Here is a 19,129-nt window from a genome sequence, read left to right as displayed (position 1 = left end):
CCATATCTGACAAAGTATCCCTTGTCTGCCTGAATGATGGTATTATATTGGATTAAACCACTTCCAAGTATGCTTTTCAGACATCCATGAATATAAATCAAATTATTCAATACATATTCCCATACACTACAATATAGAGTTAAACGTTATTTCAATGCTGCCACTAGAAATGCAATGACATAGTATATGCTTTCATTTGAATTGTTCCATTTTCTTTTGTTCTGGGGCACCCTTGTCAAATGTTGCTTTTTATAAATGCCACAGGCCACTAAAAAGTGATGCCCACCACACAAAGTTTGGTCACACCTGTGCTAAGCAGTGACTATGTTAATACTTGGATGACTATCAAGTTATTGTAAATTATGGGCATGGAAGATGTCAGAAAAGGGCAGTTGAAACCGGTGTAATAAATGTGAATTGAGCAAATAAACTGAATGTCTCAAAAATCTTACTTTGGTGTTTTCAGATGTAGGGACAATGTTTAAAATAGAATGATGCTCCCTTTTTTTCTCTAGGAAAATCTGCTGGCTTGCCCACCATCTGCACTCATCAGCCAGCTTTGTCTGCACTCACCAGCACAGCTGTATCCCAGGACACATCATCTATGGTTAAAAATGAGAAATTAGGTCTCATTGTCTCAAAGTTATATCCCTTGAGCTCTGAGCTTCACTGAGACCTGCATCTATCATTTCCAAGGCAGAGGTCTGATTGTGTGTGTCTGTGCTTAGGTGTGTGTGTGTGCGTGTGGTCTTCCCTCCAGCAGAATCCATCCAACTGGAGGACAACTTTGTAAAAGATAATCTAGTTCTGTCAGCCTCACAGACACCCGGGCTAAAGCTTCATTACGATCACCAGCTGGAGAGACACCTTGCTCCATCCATCACGGTGCTGTCTAGTAAGCTCTTGTTTTGCACAGTAAACACACACATGCACTCATCATCGGAAGACCAGGGATGTTTTCAGGCTAATAAACCTTTTTTTAAATTCCTTTTTATTCTACAGCTCCTTTAGTAGATACTTGTAGTCATAAATACCACTGTAAGACAAAAACATTTCCATTATCCTCACAAACTAGTGAGCTTATTATCCAAACCGAATTTAGGCAAGAGGCAGAATACACCAGCGAATCACAAGGTTCAGATAATCATAGACAATCATTCAAACCTATGGGCAACTTTATAAACTTTAAAATTACAATTCAAATTATTACATGAAATATGTTTTTGGAACATGGGCTCAAGAATTGGTATCATATACAGGCTTTGAATTTCGGAACTCTTAGGTAGATGTGCTGGTCCAATTTACCACCACACAACTGGAAAAATAAAAATGAAATAGACGTGACTGTTTTGTTGATGATATAAATGAATGTATAACATTCCTGAGCATGAAGCACTGGATGGCTGTGACCATAGGCGCAAATAGCACTGGAGATGGGGGGGCACATCATTAGGACCAGAAAAATATAAATTGATAGATAGATAGCAGTGGCAGATGCTGGTCTTTAAAGGAGGTAAAGTTCAATTTCAGTCTACATCATAAAATGTGCCGATTTATTTACCTGCTGCTTGTTAGGAACAGGAACTGTGATAGAAGTCAGAAAGAGTGATAGAAATCAGTCAACAAAAACAAGCAGCTACAAAAGAACCCACTAGAAATAAAGCTAGTCGTTTTTAACAAAGAAAATGTCGTTAAGCGGATTAGGAAAGTCTCCGGTTCAACTCTGAACAGAATGAGAATAATAAAATGTAGGTAGGTCGGTCGATTGATAGAAACAAAAATCTGCTAAACAGAAAATGGGAGTAGAGCCTGCGTAATGTATGTTGTGCTGCAACTGCTGATGCGCTTAAAGTTCTATTAAAAAAATATGGGAATTTGGATCTCTGTCAGAATTTTAATTAACCCTCTTCCTGACATCGATCTCCAACGCAGCAAGGAGACGAATCATTTGCCTTCCGCTTCTCATTTGAAGAGGAAAAATGTAACCCCAACAGACAATGTTTTAAAACGTCCAAAAACTATAACAACCATTATCACAGGTAGAATTGACTGCTGAGGGGGGAGAGAAAATAAATGATCTCACTGTAATTGTTTTAAGTAACAATTTCTCAACTTGCTATATAAACCACAGAAGTACAGGCAGTAGCTTGTGTGATGACTTCTGCAGTTATAGAAAATCTCAGATTTAACTTGAATTAGTCAATGTAGATAAATAGGCAGGTGTGTAGCTTTACAGTATTTAGAGTATGTGATGTATAATTTGAAAAATGTTTCACAAAATATGCAGAATTACTCAATTTATTGTGATGTGCATTCTGTTTGCATGTTTTCAATAAGTGGATCGAGACTTGTACTGCAACAAGCTACATGATTGTCCAGCTCTCACAATAACTCAGAAGTTTCTGTTTCTGTTGATATAACTTGTTCTGCCTCAAACCAGTAGTTTGGTTAAATGTTTTACACTCTATGAGTAATGCAAATAAATCTGCCCCAAGTGGGACAAAGAGAATATTGATGCTGATTATTTTATAACAACAATTTGTCACAGTGTTTTGCTTTTGCAAATAATTTCCCAAGAGAATTCTTAATTCATGATTACATTCATTTGCTTACTAGTTAGTCATTTTAGGTTGTTTTTAATGCTTGCAGAAAGTCAACCTTTAAGCTAGGAAGAATTGCTCTCTGCAGAATCTGGGGTGCTAGCGACAAAATCAACACCTTTTCTCTGCGGATTTTTGGGTGGACTATTTATAATGTCACATGAAAATGGATCCTTTATAGTTGATCATGTACAGTGCATTCATCATTCATTGTCATTGATCATTATAACACACAGCTTTCAAAATAATTATTCTCATATTCATGACATGAAGTTTTTTTATGTGAGCTTTTAATGATTGCTTGGTGATAAACACCCCTTCCAAATCCGAGTTGACATCTTTAATCACGCTTTCCACGGGCTGCTTAGATGCAGTATATTTGCCGTATCTTGCTATTTGATGTCACAGTTTTAAAACATTTGAAGCAGAGATAGTTGAATGTAGTTTTAAGCAGATTCCACATTCAATTGTGTCACAGTTTTTAAACCATACATAAAGAGTCTTGGAGCACATTTATTTATTTTCAAGTGACCCAATTCTAACAAGTCAAGCAACTACTGCATCATGCTTGAATGTCACAAAACAAGACAAAGTTATGTTTCTGTACCATGTCAATGTAAAAGTGTGTTCTGTTTTCTCTGCTGACGAAAAGAAATAGAACAAGAACATGTCGGCCTAGTGACATAATTGTGACACAATATTCGTTTTGTTTCCCTGAAAAAGCTCGGTAATGTTTTGAATTGTGATTTCATTTTTACTCTGTCTGAAATCGTACCATGTCAGACAAGTAAGCAGTACAGCTCATGAGAGAAAGGTTCGCCACCTCTACATCTACACGTTCTGCATGGAAGCTAGTGAGATGGGTTTGCATCTTTTAATAATCATGGTTATGTTCTCATTATTAGGTAAGATAATGTGTTTTTCAGCAAGTGAATTCTTTTTAATGTACAGTGCATATTCGGAGGGTTCCCTTAGAGAAAATTTCCGTCAGTAAAGGTGCATATTACACTAATTTATCCAATTTAGCAAGTTACCAAAAATGCATGGGCATGTACCCAAACGCTATAAATATAAAGAGAGCAATAATTTTGCATCTTTTCCCTTGGAGTGAACAAATATAGAGTTTCTGAAATTAGCAATAGATAGGTCTCCTTTTTTTTCTTTATGTGTGAAAAAATAACGATGGAGAAGTTGCAGATATTTTCAAAAGTGTGAGGAGAGAAGGCCAAGGTGTCCACATACTTACATGTCTACCTATCATGAGTGCTTGTGGTGTTGTGTGTCTTTGTGCATGGGTTACCTAGACAACCAGAACAATGCTGAAAGGCTCTTTCCCTCCTGCAGCACTCGATGAAAATCATTTTCTCCATCATGCATTTAGAGAGCAATTAGCGAGACCGACAAGGAATTTAGTTAAAACCTGGTGAATCGTTCCAGCTTGCAGAAATTGAGGGGTGGATGCCAGTGGGGTGGGTGCTGGAGATTGGAGTGGAATTTTAATGCACATTGGAGAGCAAGGAAGGAAATTGAAAAAAAGGAATAAGTCAACTTATGTTAAAGAACAATATGCAAATGTTGAGCTCCGCATTAACAGACGAAATAGTGGACTTTAAAAGAGATTGAATTGCCTTATTTTAATTAAGTGAATACTGAATAACAAATCTCTACGTTCGCACTGTTCCCAAATAGCAAGGGTGACAGATAAATAAACAATAGAACCATAGATAATTACACAAGAGAACCACATCAAATATTTTTTTTTAAAAAAATCATTCCATTACATGGTTTCTCTACAGATATTGCTTATTGTGCCAACTTCTGAGAAAATTACTTCAAGTTTGACTGTAGCATCATTAGTGGTACTTGACATGTTGAAGTTTTGTACGTAGTTCCTGTACCACTGTTTTCATTCATTCACATAAATATGACAGAGACAGACTTGCATCTGGCACAGTTGCTCTTGTTATCAGATGCTCATTTTCCAGCAAGATCCATCAGTTGCCTAGACCGCTTTCCCTTATTAGCGTTGTGGGTGAGCTGGAAACCATCACAGCTGGCTTGAGGGAAGAAGCAGGGTACTGCCGGGATCAGTCACCAGGCAATGGCAGAGAGCACACAAACAAACAACCACTGACACTCACATTCACACCTATGGGCAATTCAGAGTCTTTAATTAACCGAGCCATGGATGTTTCAGAATCGCAGACAAACATGAGGGGGAAAAAAAAAAAAACTTTATCATGGCGGGCACAAATAAATTCCATACAGGCGGACTCAACATGAGATTCAAACAGAGAATGCTTGGAGATTGAAGAAAATGCCCTAACCTCTAATTTACCATGCCACCGCTTCACACAGAACAATATATTCACATCAAAACATTAATTGAAGGGTGTTTCGTGGTTCCGTGAAAATACAGTAACAATCACGGCATTTGCTGTTCTTTGTCTTCTCCCTCCCTGCCTCGTTCCCTCCCAGTTCATGTGCCCATTTGGCGCGCCAACTAAACAAATACCTTGTAGGATCCAAGAAATAAACATTGATGTAATGACAAAAGAGACAAACCCTCTGTTTCACTAATTAACTGACATAAAATGAGTGCAATGTGTTGCCATGTCGAGATTCAAGGATTTGGAATGACCCTTAGACAGAAATAACATAACCAAGCAGAACCAGCAGGAATATTCATATATATATATATATGAAACATTCTTATTTAATCTCCTGGGTGTATTTTTACATTTTAAATGGTTAATGTTTTTGATTACCACCAGGTAGGGTGGTCCGTGCCTGATTAATGGAGCAAAGCATCACAGTTACGGATGGTCAAAAAACAATTACAGCTTCCCAAGATAGAAAACATTGGAAGACGGTAAGTGTTGCTTTCTCTCAATTTAGCCCATCTTGTACTTGTAATAAATAGTGTGCATGCCAGGATGAAAGAACACACAATGCCACACATTCTCACCTATAGCGCCATAATGGAAACACAAAACAGATCTGGGTTCGACATGCCCTGCTGTACTGAGCCGAGTTATACTGAACTGTCATGATTTGTCAATTTTCAGAATAAGATGTTTTCGGTGCGACACAAGAAAGAGCTAAAAAGCAATATAATGATAACAGTGCCATGGTACCGTGAAAGATAATTTAATATGATATGTTTGTTTGATTGTTTGAGTCTTGTCATTTAAATCATCACTACAGAAAATGGATTGAGCTAATCTGACCTTTTTTTCCCCTTTTTTTTTGGCCTCTTCAAGATCAGTCTTCCAATCGTTGAATATCTTCTCATATAATAAATGTCATGAAAAATGTCTAGATCAATCATCCATCCATCTACATTATTTCCTACCAGTGACTTTGGGGGTGATGCTGGTATGGCCCTCAAGGGCATAACAGAGCAAAAAGAGGCAAACAACAATTTATTATTTTATTCACAAGTCTGGCCCATTTGGAATCTTATATTAAGCAACATGCATGCTTTGAAACCTGGGTACTGAGAGAAAACCCGCACAAACAAGTGTCAAGTGATCCATGAATTAATAATAAATAATCTGAAGTAATGGATTTTGCTTCTTAAATTATTCATCTTACTGAGACATTTTGGGCAATTATGCTTCCAACTAAATAGCAACAGTTTGAGAAAGGACCACCGAACAAACAAATATACTCAAAAACAAGGCTGTCTGAATCTGGATTCGAGGAAAGAGCTGTATCCAAGATTACAAAACACAATGCTACGCTTTAATAAATATTACACATGTTCCAAAATCATGCAGATAGTCCCAGAAATGTACAGGTGCCCAAATACTTTTGTTGATGTATTGGATTTTGTTATTTTGGTGGGAAAACTGAGTGACTCATTTAATTAGACTTAACAAATACACACATCAAATGTTTCTTGGTGAATTTTGAAAGGTTTCCCATACCACAAAAAGATCAATACCAAAAGATCCATGTCTTGTCACTGCTCAGAATATTTTTACCTCTTGGATGAAAGCTTGCACAACCGACTAATCACATTGCTCCCAATTTGTAAACAAATGACCATAACAACTGCACTTCTGTGCAATCACCTCATCCAAGCAAGCAGCTCAAACAATATTGCGAGCAGCTGTCCAGCTCTCTTTTGAGCCGTGTCTGGCTTTGTCAACAGCAAAATAAGTATATGACTCGAGCCAGTCTGCAAGACAAAAGGCACAAGAAGTCATGGAGGTAGGCAGTCAGGGAATTGTGTTGTGCTAATAATGGGGAGGAGGGCACTGGCATTCCCACTCATGGAACACGGCCACAGAAGCAGATGTGAGGGAGGGGAGATGTGTGCGTGCATGTGCGTTTGTGTGAGGGGGGGGAAGAGTGAAAATAGATGAGAGTAAAGCCTCTGCTTGAGGTAATGTGGTGCTGAATAAACAAAATGAAGTGAGAGCACAAAAAATACTTTCAACTTCTAAATCAAAAAGGTCTCAACTAATACAATCATATTGTAGGAAAATAAGTGAGGCTCAGATCGGATGGAAAGAGGAAACTGGGCTGAGAAGGAGGTACCAAAGAAGAGCCAAGGTTGAGAATGTGAAAGGGGTCTTTGTTTGGTCTTCTCCTCTTTTTCTGTTATTATTTTAAACCCACTACACTATGTACACTTCTTAACACACACACAGCGTATAGATGACAAAACACAATGATACCATTCTCCCATTCTCCTATTTCTCGTCACCCAGAACATCTTGTAGCACTTTCACACTCACTCCCCGAGCTACTGCTGCCAACTCACTACACACATACTGAGCAGACAGTCAGTCCTCTTGGTGTGGTGAATTTGCCTCGTTGGAAGCTTAATCAGCCTTATGCAACACTATGTAATAATGTGACCATTCTTGAGCAACGTTGGCGACGGCCGCATTGGGTTAGTAGGTGCGAAAACTGGCAGCAATCCCCAATGTTTTCATTGCGTTAGGTTGCCCTATTTTCTCAGCTTTGTGCTCCTTGCTGTCTCACGATGCTTTTTATGCCTGCTTGGATCAAGTCAGAAGCGTTTAGGGCAAACTTGCATGAGAACTAGATCGGAAAAATAACTATTTTCTTTGCATTTTTGAAACATTTTGCATTACAATAGCAAAATGACCGACATTCACACAGAGGCGTAAAAATATAGTACCTCTCTTGGCCATAATAAATGAAACTAACAAAAAAACAATTTTTATTCCCCAACATAATGTTGGCTGAATGATGAATAAAACAATAAATGAAAAGTTGTTTATCATCATAGAGGCCATTCTCTAACATAAACTTGTTGGATAAATAATGAACAAAACAATAAATGAAACGTTTATCAGCATAGAGGCCATTACCTTACAGCAATTACATTCCTTATTTTTGCTGTTGTTTTTGTTTCCATTATTTGGAATTTTGTATGTTTTATATCAGGCACCTTGTTGGGCACCCAAGGGATCCTCGAGAAAATATTTGGACTTCATTCATAGCAATTATTACTTTCTCTTTAAATCCTTGTCCAAGTTTGTGATGACAGAAATATCTCAGGCATTAAAAGGAAGACAGAGTGAGTCATTCCCTATTAGTTCTCTATATGTGCATTGCTCTGCCATGACATTTGGATATTTTCAGTATGTCAGGCAATTAACATTTTTAACTATTAATCATTTTTTCCATTCACACGGTAAGTTGCATGATTATTTTCTGCTGCAGAAACACAATTTAGTTTGCTATTTTGGAGATGAGAAACAGCACTCCGCCTGCTGCTTGTTGAAATGTCTGATATCTGGTATGTCATTTTCAGCTCACCATCAAGTGGGCCTAGGCGGATATTGCCAGCCTCCCTAAAATGTAAAGCATAATTTACTGAAAACTACAGCAAAATATTCAAGGAGCTGATATGTTTAAATAGTATTGTGTCATCTCCTCTGGTATTGGCTTCGTTAAAATATACTTTTTTTTTTTTTACCAGCAAAACAGTTTTATTTACCAGCATTATCTTTTTTTAATGGCCTTTCAACAGACAGTATTTTTGTCTTTTTTTTGCTGGAACACATTAGGGATGCAGTAGGTTCCGCCTTATTTTATTCCTAATGTAAGCACAAGTCAAGTAAACATTTATTATGAAAGTTTCTGGAACCCCATGCTGAGTTCATAACAGTCCCTGACTTGTCTCCCCCTTACTGTGTGCACCCGACTTGGGCTGTCAGATGTGGTTAATGGGAAGCTCTTGACTCCCATGGCCTGGTGTTCCTATAGAGAAGAGTCCTGCTGGGAAACACACATGTACACACAGAGTGGACCCTGAGAGGTTTGTCATCACACAACAGAACCTGCTGGCCTATTGTAGGTCCACATGTACCTGGGATCACCTCTTAAGCTGGCCAAACAGACAATGCACAGCAACTAGCTTAAAGCGCCAAGCTTCACTTGGATTTTAGCTTTGAATTGATTTTTCTTATTCATCATTTCTCTCCTCCTTTCCAACTAATCACAGCTACACCACCAAGCGTCTATATCTCTACTAACATTCTTTGCTTCTCTTTTAAGCCCCACAAACATTAATATTACTAATGCCCCTTCATTCAGACACCACAACCCCTCTTCTTCCCCTCGTTCATCCCTCAGGAGATGACTTTTCCATAGATTCTGGTCCCCCATTGAGATGACTTGTCCCCATGTATTCATGGACATCACTGATGGAGTGGGGAGTCTTTGTCAGTGGGTCAGTCTCCTATAACCCCCCTCTGACCCCACAGCTTACCCCCACCCACACAACCTCAAACTGGATCCTTCTCACTTGCCATATGGCATGGGTAATGAAGAACTGACAAAAGATAGCTAAAGAGGTGTCAGAGAGGTTTTTATGTGGGTGTGCTGCATCAGCGGCTGAACATCCAGTCACTGAGCAGGGTCCAGTTGATGAAATTGATTGCTGTCTTGGGGAGGCATTGAAAACCCAGGACAGCAGAAGGAGGTGTTTTTTCCACCTCCCACCATCAAACCCATTGGCTCAATGAAGAGTAATGAGAAGAGCCGGTGATTGGAACACAATGGGAACACACTTGATGGAGTGTTGGGCAAAGCAGCTTTATATTCATCAGTCATTCTCCAACAGCAGATGTGTTGTCATGACAACAGAGTTATCATTCTGTCATCATACAATTTTAAAAGTTACAGTGTCATTGCTAATGTCAGCATCCTCTCCCTGATAATCTTCATTTCTTTTTATTGATGGACTTTAAATGGTAGTCACAACTTTCCTAAATCTAATGTTGCAAATCATTGCAAGTTTGATATGGTCATGCAACATGTGAAATACATGTATCTTCGACATTGCAGAGATTCTATGATCACAGTCCAACACGTTATTTCTCTCAAAATACAGTACAGTGGTACCTCTACTTACAAACACCTATACTTACGAACTTTTCGAGATACAAACCGGAGACTCGCACTATTTTAAGGAGAGAATTTGATGATTTGAGGAAAACCAAATGGATGAAAAGCATTATTAAGATGACAACCAGTTTCTTATTGTAAGATAGGACTGATTCCACACATACCATGCAAAATCACATAAGTGAAGACCTGAAATCTGGTGCAAGATTTTTAAAATAACTGAATCTATGATTTTTCAGAAGGAGGCAGCAGCGTTCTCACTTGTGGGTTTTTTCAGGCAAATTGAGGCTCGTCAAATTTTTGCTGTTATACTGTATACCAGAAAACAATCGCAACAAAGTTAGTCTTGGTTGTAACTTGATATATTTTTATGCCATACAGAATACACTGTTAGACAAAGGTGTGATGACAATTTTCTAGACAAATGGTACTAATTATAGACATTGCGCAGATTTGTGGGGCGAAAAAATGTTTTCTTCTAACCCTTATCCATTGCCTGGCCCCAATGGGTAAGCTTGATAATGATAATGAATGAAGACGGTTATTTAACACTTAATTCACCGATGTAAGTGTAAACAAAACGAAATAAGTGGCACCACTTGATTGAAGAATTTCACTTTCTCTGTTCTTAAGAGTGAAGGGATGTCTGAGTCAGCCAAGTAAACTAGCTTTCAGCCTACCTACAAGAATGAATGTGTATGTGTGTGTCTCCTGATGTGTATGAGTACACAGTAGGGTGAGCCTCATGCCCTATTTCAGTCAGACCCGATATCATCAGATGCCAGAACATGAGCTATTCCTCTCTCACTGGCCCTTGGCTTTTCAACCTGGAGGTGAGAGTAGGCCTAATTGATGACATTGTGTAAGATTGCCCATGAGTGTGCAGCCCTGCAAAGACAGTTACAATTGAAACAGCTTCCAAAAACATCTTGACGTTGACTTATATGTACAGTAAATAAATAAATAAGAAATGCAACGTATTTGAAACTACTCATTGACACATCATGTTCACAAGTAATCAATATAATTAACAAAATCATTGTCTTCTCAAAATCCATTATATTTCTTAATTCTAGTTTGAATGTCATATTTAATCGATTCATTTTCTTTTTCACTCGTCCACGTCATATCCGGTCGGTGCTCAAGAGTTGAAGCACGTAACATAAATAGCAAATGGGCAATTACTTGTATAGTACAGAATGACTGGGGATCAAATCCCCAAACTCTGGGTTAGAAAATGACCACTCCACCACTGAGCCATGCCGCTCCGCAAAAATAGGTCATGGCAGCAAGGTAGACTAAATCATACTACACAGTCTTGTGTTTGGGCCACTGTCTCAGCAGCTTAATTTACGAGCACCAATCAGCTCGCAATTAAACGTTGTGAATTGTGACTGTGGAGAGTTGAGACTCAGGAAGCAAAGATCCTCCCTCACGCAGGTTAGCTGGCCTCTGGCAGAACAAAACTGAGGTAGGGCGGCAGTGGTACCCCGGTAAGCACGTCTACCTCACAGTTCAGAGTTACAGGGTTTGATTCTGGCTCCGGCCTGTGTGGAGTTTACATGTTCTCTCCGTGCTTGCGTGTGTTTTCTTCGCGTACTCCTCCCACATTCCAAAAACATGCATGGTAGGCCGATGGACCACTCCAAATTGTCTGCGGGTATGATTGTGGGTTTGAATGGTCGTTCATCTCTGGTATGTGCCCTGCGATTGCCTGGCGACCAGTTTTGGGTGTTTCTCGCCAACCACCAAGAAACAGCTGGGATTGGTTCCAGCAGCCTTGTGAGGATAATCAAGATTTATTCCGAAAAAAGCCATTGTTACTATATTGAAATATTGTATTACAATTGCCTTTATCGTGTCAAATTGTATCATTCCATAAAAGCGATACATTGCTTTGTGTCTAATCGTTTGGCTTTTGATATGTACAGTATCGATAAAAAAAAAAAAAAAAAAAAAAGCATCATTACACCCCTAGAATTTACCTTTTGGGAGCTTAAGATCAGGGGATGCTTTGAGAATAATTGTCCATTTTTGTCTATGTGAAGCCCTTTGAGACTGTTTGTGATTTAGGGCTATACAAATAAACTTGACTTGACTTGACTACAGATCTGTGCCTCAAGTGGAGGGGTTATAGCTATCTTACTGGGTGGGCATGACCTCTATGGCCCACCTATATTGATGGATGTGCAAACAAATATTAAACAAATGCCCTGCAACATAGGTCCCACTCTCTGTAACACACTAGTAGTCAGAATAGGTCTTATCTAAGTCAGGCATTCTAATACTAGAATACCGTCACTGTTTGTGGAAAATGTTTTGATCGAAGCTCACATTGAATATTTGGTGGAGATGTTGAGAGATAATTAGAAACAGTGATGGGAATTAACCATGAGGAAATGAGTATTCCTGGCACCCGTGGTATATTCACTTGAGAAAAGGAAAAGCAAAAGATTATTTTATTCAAGAGGAATGGCAGATCAATTAAATTCTTTTCAACACCCACCACTGTCCTTCTTTCCCCTGAAGAACATTTCCACAAATACCTCCTCAGAAATTTTGAAGAACTCAAAGACCCGATATGAAACATGATGATAAATCACACATTGTAAAAATAAAAAAACAAAATTAGGCTATTAATCTTGCCCTTTTCTCTGCTGTTTTGGTTTGCCCCCCCCCCCCCTTTGCCTCCTGCTTAGTTCAATAATTTCCTTTACTGAAATCCATTTTCATTTTTGTGAAATTCCATCTATCAGAAGCAGCAGATGGTTGCAAGCACTTTATATTGAAACACAGATGTTGAGTCTTTGTTTAGCTATTAACCATAGCAATCTTTGAACGCACATATAGTTTATAATATATATCATATATTAGAGCACAGATGCACACAAATCACAGGTCCCATTTAGGTAACATTCCGTGTTGCAATTATAGAGATGAAACAGGCTAATCACCTCCTAAGTAGACAGCATCACTAATGAGACAGAGAGGAAGAGGTTGTGAGAGGAGGAAGGTGCGTAGAAAGGAGGGGCACACGCCACCAAGATGAGTCAAAATAAGGAAAGTGGAAGAGAAAATGAAAAGCAAAAGTGCTAGGCATGAGTCGATTACACGTAAGGGAGTGGGAAACAGATGCTACAAGAGGGCAAAGGAAAGAGTTGGATAATGATGATAAAATAAAAAGGGAAATGTAGATCGTGTTGCAAAGAAACCGATCAAGTCAAGTGATGAGTATGGAGGTATGGAAAACAGAAATTGCAGTAAGCCAAATAATATTGGAGTAATGAGAGCAAGGAGAAGGAGAAATAATGACTTTCTTACCTCCTACAAAGACCCTCCCAGACACATACACACTCTTTCTTGCACTGTTAATACAACCTCCTCCCCCACCGTCCTTTTTCCTTTTCATACCCCCCTCCATGGCTGCTCCTTTCACGCTGTCACCCTGTTGAGTGTCTGAATAGCCTTTTATTATTCAACAGTCTGGGCAGGTCACAAGGTCAACACATTGCCCACCACACTGCCACCAGCAAACAGTCAAACATACACAGACAAACACACTCAAACATTTTCAGTGCATTCTCGTGCCACTTGTTTGTGGAAGCATGCAAAATTTCAAAATAGTGGCTGGAAAGCACTCGAAGCCATGCTAACTTAAGGCACGCCAAGTTGATAATGTGTGACAGTCCCTTATGCATTCATTATAACACTTGTCCAGCCCTTCTTAGCTACTGCAGCTAGTATCTCTCCAATGCATCTGTGCTAGGAGCTAGTGCGCCAGTAGTAAGCGTGTGCTCACACGCCTGCATCTTATGAAGGTGTATGTTGGTTCATGTGTGACAGCAGGAAACAGAGATAACAGTTGCTTGGTGGTATCTGCTCCATCTTATCTGCTGCACAGCCAGAGGCTGGTACACAAGCTAATTGGAAAGTGATAGACACACATACGCACACACACGTACACACACACACAAAGTTGTGAAACCCACGCTCACCTCTTCAGTGGAACACACGAGAATTGGCAGCACAGGAGAATTGGCAGCACGTGTGGGGGGAAAAGGAAAAAAGCAGAACCCAAATGAAATGATAAAATGAGACAAAAAAGTTGGGTTTTTTTTAGGATTTCTGCTACAAACACAAGAAGGAGAAGAGACTGAAGTCAGCAAAAGTGTAAGGAAGACAGTATAGCTCACATACATCAATAAGACAAGCTATAACAAAGGCAGTTTCCTTCCTAAATGCCATACGAGTTGGGTCTATTCCATCAATGACTGCACTGTCATCACAAAGAACTGGGTATATATCATTTTTTATTATCTGATTTAATGTTTAATCTAATATTTGTTCTTTGAGTTTATCTGGGAATACCAAAAAATCACAATAGGAAAACGACACAAATTCCAATTTCATGTCTCTATTTTCATGGATTTTTTTTTTTTTAAAACCAGCTATAATGATTGAAAAGCCAACAATGCCCCATTTCTCGTTTTCAGATTTGCGCTTTAAAATCAAAAATAGAATGAACAGAAGATACATAGACCCTAAAGTATGTGAACGATTAGAGATTGATTTTCCTAAATAAAGCAATATGCATTATTTTTGCAAAAAGCTCGCTGTCTGTATTTGTCAATTTGGCAGACCAGTCTCCACCAAGCTGGGCGCTCTGGCACAGCAAGGGTGGACATATACAAATAGAGTGAAAATACGTATGTTGTCAGCAAGTTGGTCTAAAGTTACATATGCTCGGCCCACGTTAAATACTGGCGCAGCTAGTCTAGTGTAATTTTGGTGAATTTGATAGGGCCACAGGCAGACAGATATCTGACTCCTCATACATATTTAAGTTGCCAGCGGTTATCACCAGCACATTCTGTTGACCCGTTCACACTGTCTAATGCTACACCATGGCTACAGCAGTGACAGTGCACTACTCATGCACGGATTGCTGCAATTATGCATGATCTACATGGTATGGTCAACATGGCAGAAGTATTAATGGACTCAATTGTGTACTCAAAGGCGTGTAAGAGAAAACGCTCACGGTCCGCTGGGACCAGGCATGGTGCAACACAATCTGCCAAATACTCAAACATGCTAAAAGTACAATCAAGATGTCTCTACAGCCGGCCGACTATGAGAATAGAGCTCATAATGTATTGATCGGTCTTACAAATTTTAATATCCATTTGAAAACCATTCTGCACATTTTGTATAGACCACATTGCAGTCAACTGTGGATACCTGATATATATTTTTTTACAGTTTTTCAATGTTATGAGCTATGCCTCTCTTCAGACTAAAGCAGACTAAATCATTAAACACATTTGTCGCTTTTGCACGCAGGTGAGAAGTTGTAATGATGATTTTTGATTAGCAGGGTGGAACACCATGTCCTGTCTTGTTTTGAATCCAAATGGAAGCCACCATGCCTCAGTGGCTGTGTCATGTGCTTACTGAAGAGTGACAGAATGTGTGGGAGAGAGACGTGCAATGTTGCCGTATATTAAAGCAATCAAGCATGAATGCTGGTGTTGATGTTGATGTTGATGTGTTGCATGGAGGAATTAATTTGGTTAATAATGATGGATGCCTGTTTAACACCATTCAAAAGGATGAAAAAAGAGGGCATAGTTAGTTAGGCATGCAGTTAGGTACAGCCTCAATATTTGTTTTATATGGTTAAGGTTTACCTAGCTCTGTTTCTCTGCTTCCACAGAAGAGGCCACTAGGAGACTGTTTTTCCATTTTGTAACTATTGGAGTTTGCAAGAATTAAAATAATGAGCGTCAGTTTACATTTGCCCTTTGTCGGGTACGGTGTAATGTTTGGTCTGATTTATAGCTTGTTAGCTGAGAAGAGGCTTCAATAAAAGAGAAAGGGTGATGTCGACTTGTCAGTTCTCATCAGATGATTTGCAGCAGCAACGTACATTACATTTATGATTGCTCACATGCTGGGAGAACTCACATTTGTATTCTGCTTTGACAAAATGAAACATTTTATTTCTCTCTTCATAGCATGAAACCTGTACACATTTGCAAAACAAAATGATGGCAACTATGATGAAAGATTTCCGTAGTCTCGAATGTGCTGTATGTATGTACGTACGTATATATATATATATATATATATATATATATATATATATATATATATATATATATATATATATATATATATATATATATATTTTTTTTTATTTTTTTTTTTTAATAATGTATGTATTGGCATTGCTGACAGCAATGAAAACATAATGCCATTTTTATTAAACGAAATTATCCACTGAAACTAATCAAAATATAAATAACAAAAATAATCATAATATAATAAAATAAAAATATAATCAATTATCAGTAGGCTATCCAAAGATGAAATCACCAACATTTCCATATCCATTTGTTTCCTACTCATAACTCTTCCACTTTCCCATGTCCAGTTGTCTGTTATTGGCCAAGAATTGACAAGAGCTCCGCTTTCCTCCCCCGTCTTGCCTTCCCTACTTCTGCAGCTTACTGCATGCTGAGCCGACACGACATTTGCTGCTCACTGTTTGGATTCAGTCCCAAATCCCCTGCTTAAACTTGAAGCACCATGCTAAGCATTCCTCAGCAGAAGAATCCTCCTCAGTCTAGAAATACTCAAAAGCAACATGGTCAATTTGTTAATCTTGCTGTAACACCACATTTGCAAAAGTGTCAGTAGACATGATTTGATTGTCTATATCCTCTATGTCAGCCAGCCTCTCTAAACCCTTTTTCAATGATATTTTCTGCTCAACTATTCTGGATTATTATTTATTTTTTTCCTAGCTAATGGATACTGCAAGCAGGCGATCACCGCTCAAGGTTGTCATAAATCAGTCTGGAGATGATTTTAATAAACAATGGTGAGAAACTGAGTTTGTGAATTGGAGTCAAAGAGTTTTTATCATGAACGTCTGAGCGAGCATAGGCTGCACAATCAAAGTCTTAGCTCCACTGCGTCATCAACAAATAGCAATATCCTTATTTTTCCCCTCATACTTTAAACGTGCACTTTGTTTACCTCCTTTTTAATTGCTCACTTTTACAACCACTGCATTTTAATCTTACCCTCTCTTTTGGGCAAACATCTAAACTCCTTGGCACCTCATTTCTCCTCCATTCCTCTTCACCACTCTTTGTTCTATTTAGGCTTTGGTGAAGCCCCTTTCTTCTATCTTTTTACACATTCTGCTTTCTCTTGGTCCCTCCACTCTTGCTTACCATGCACCCACATCTTGTTCTCCATTCCACAGCTGCCATCTCACAGAACCCCAAGAATCATAAATTTTGTGCACCCCAAGATATGGGTCACTGGCAGACACTTAAAACATGTATTGTAACATTCCTGTGAGGGTCTTACCCGTTCGAGAATGTTGCTTCATGCTTCCAGACGTACACAAACACTGCCGTGCACACTTAAACACACATAGTGAACGGGTGGTCTTGAAACACAGAAGTTATTGAGCTGCGTTATTTCAGCTCATGTTCTTACCTCTAATCAATCCAGGTTGTTGGATTTGAGCTGAGGGGAAACAACGAGGGCTTTCTGTCACCCAGACAAAATAATACTTCTACTTTGCCCTGTTTCTTTCTCCATGAACACACACCCATCAGTCTGGTGCCTGCCAGCAAGTCTCTGGAGCTTGTTTTTCTTGTGTGTGTGTGTGTGTGTGTGTGTGTGTGTGTGTGTGTGTGTGTGTGTGTGCGTGCGTGCGTGCGTGCGTGCGTGTGTGTGTGCGCGCGGCAAGAATGCTAACAATTTCTGGTTTGAGTTAAGCTACCATGTGTGTGACTTCTGTTGCTATTTGTTAGACTTCTGTAATGCACTGTTAACGTTTCCGACTTCAAACAAGAAATAGAGGAACTAACATACAAAAGTGTTTGATTTTTTCCCCCTTCGGGTCTATGGAAACACAGACAACTGCATCACAAGTTTGTCATCAAAACCACAGAGCAGAAAAATATGCAGCTTTTTGAGAGCATCAGTCAAAAGTGATTTGCATGTCGTCTCAAATCAGACTCACACATAAAGAGCTTATGCCATTCACATGAAATGTTTTGGAATCCAAAACAAACATCTTTCAGATGATGGCTGCCTTTAAAAATTCGGGCAGTCTTCATTATCGGCTTGACACTAGCTACATCAAAGATATCACACTTGATGGACTTATAAATGTGTTTGGATGAAGCACATCACTATGCTACTTCCTTTTCTAAAACACAAATCTCTGTGTCACAAATTAGCTGTCAGTCACCAGAATGACTCCGTTCCCAATAAACTAGCAACATGCCAATCACACACAAACACAAGGTCACTCCCGTTGACAAGATAAGTTACACAGAAGAAGGCAGGCGCATATTCAAAGCATAACAACTTGTGATGTGGCTGTATTTTTTGCTTTTAAGTGACTAACAACTATTTTTACCATTCAGTCACGGTGACGCCTGGATATTAAGCTGAGGGTTATGAAGTGCCCACTAATTGATGTATATTTTCTATTGATAGCATAATTTCATGAAGCAACTCTCATTTAAATAAAATTGAAATGTGTAAGAATCAGATAAATGTTTTGTAGATCCCACTTAACACCGATTTCTATGATGTTAAGATGAGTTTGTAAGGTTATAACATTAAAAAAAAAATCAGCAAAACAAGAAAGCCTTAATCCAACACCAAAAAAAATGTCTGGATCAAAGAATCAACCTGTTAGTTTCATTTGTAACTTTTGTACTGTAGCCAGTCAACTATACCACTGCAAACTGGATCTATCCCACAGTTAATTGTCATTTTCAGCCACTTGGACCAAAAGTTCCAGTCTTCATCAGCCAGCCCAATAGAATAGAATAAAATATAATACAACAGGACAGAAATCAATTGAACACAATTCAATAATTTAAGTGGTATGGTATTTCCATAACAGAAGTAAAAGCACATTTTTCTCTGGCGTTGCAGAGAAAAAACATGAATATTTTATACAGCTCTCAAACTAGCATAGCCAGTATAGTCTGTCAAAAAGCAATAAGCCAGTACTTCTTTGGATGCAGACGGGCTGTGCTAAGGGACAACTAGAGCACATACAGTAATGTGGCCCACTTCAAAGGTGATCAGAC

This window comes from Syngnathus scovelli, chromosome 5, assembly GCF_024217435.2.
Source record: "Syngnathus scovelli strain Florida chromosome 5, RoL_Ssco_1.2, whole genome shotgun sequence".
Taxonomy (NCBI): domain Eukaryota; kingdom Metazoa; phylum Chordata; class Actinopteri; order Syngnathiformes; family Syngnathidae; genus Syngnathus; species Syngnathus scovelli.
This window is presented reverse-complemented; position numbering follows the sequence as displayed.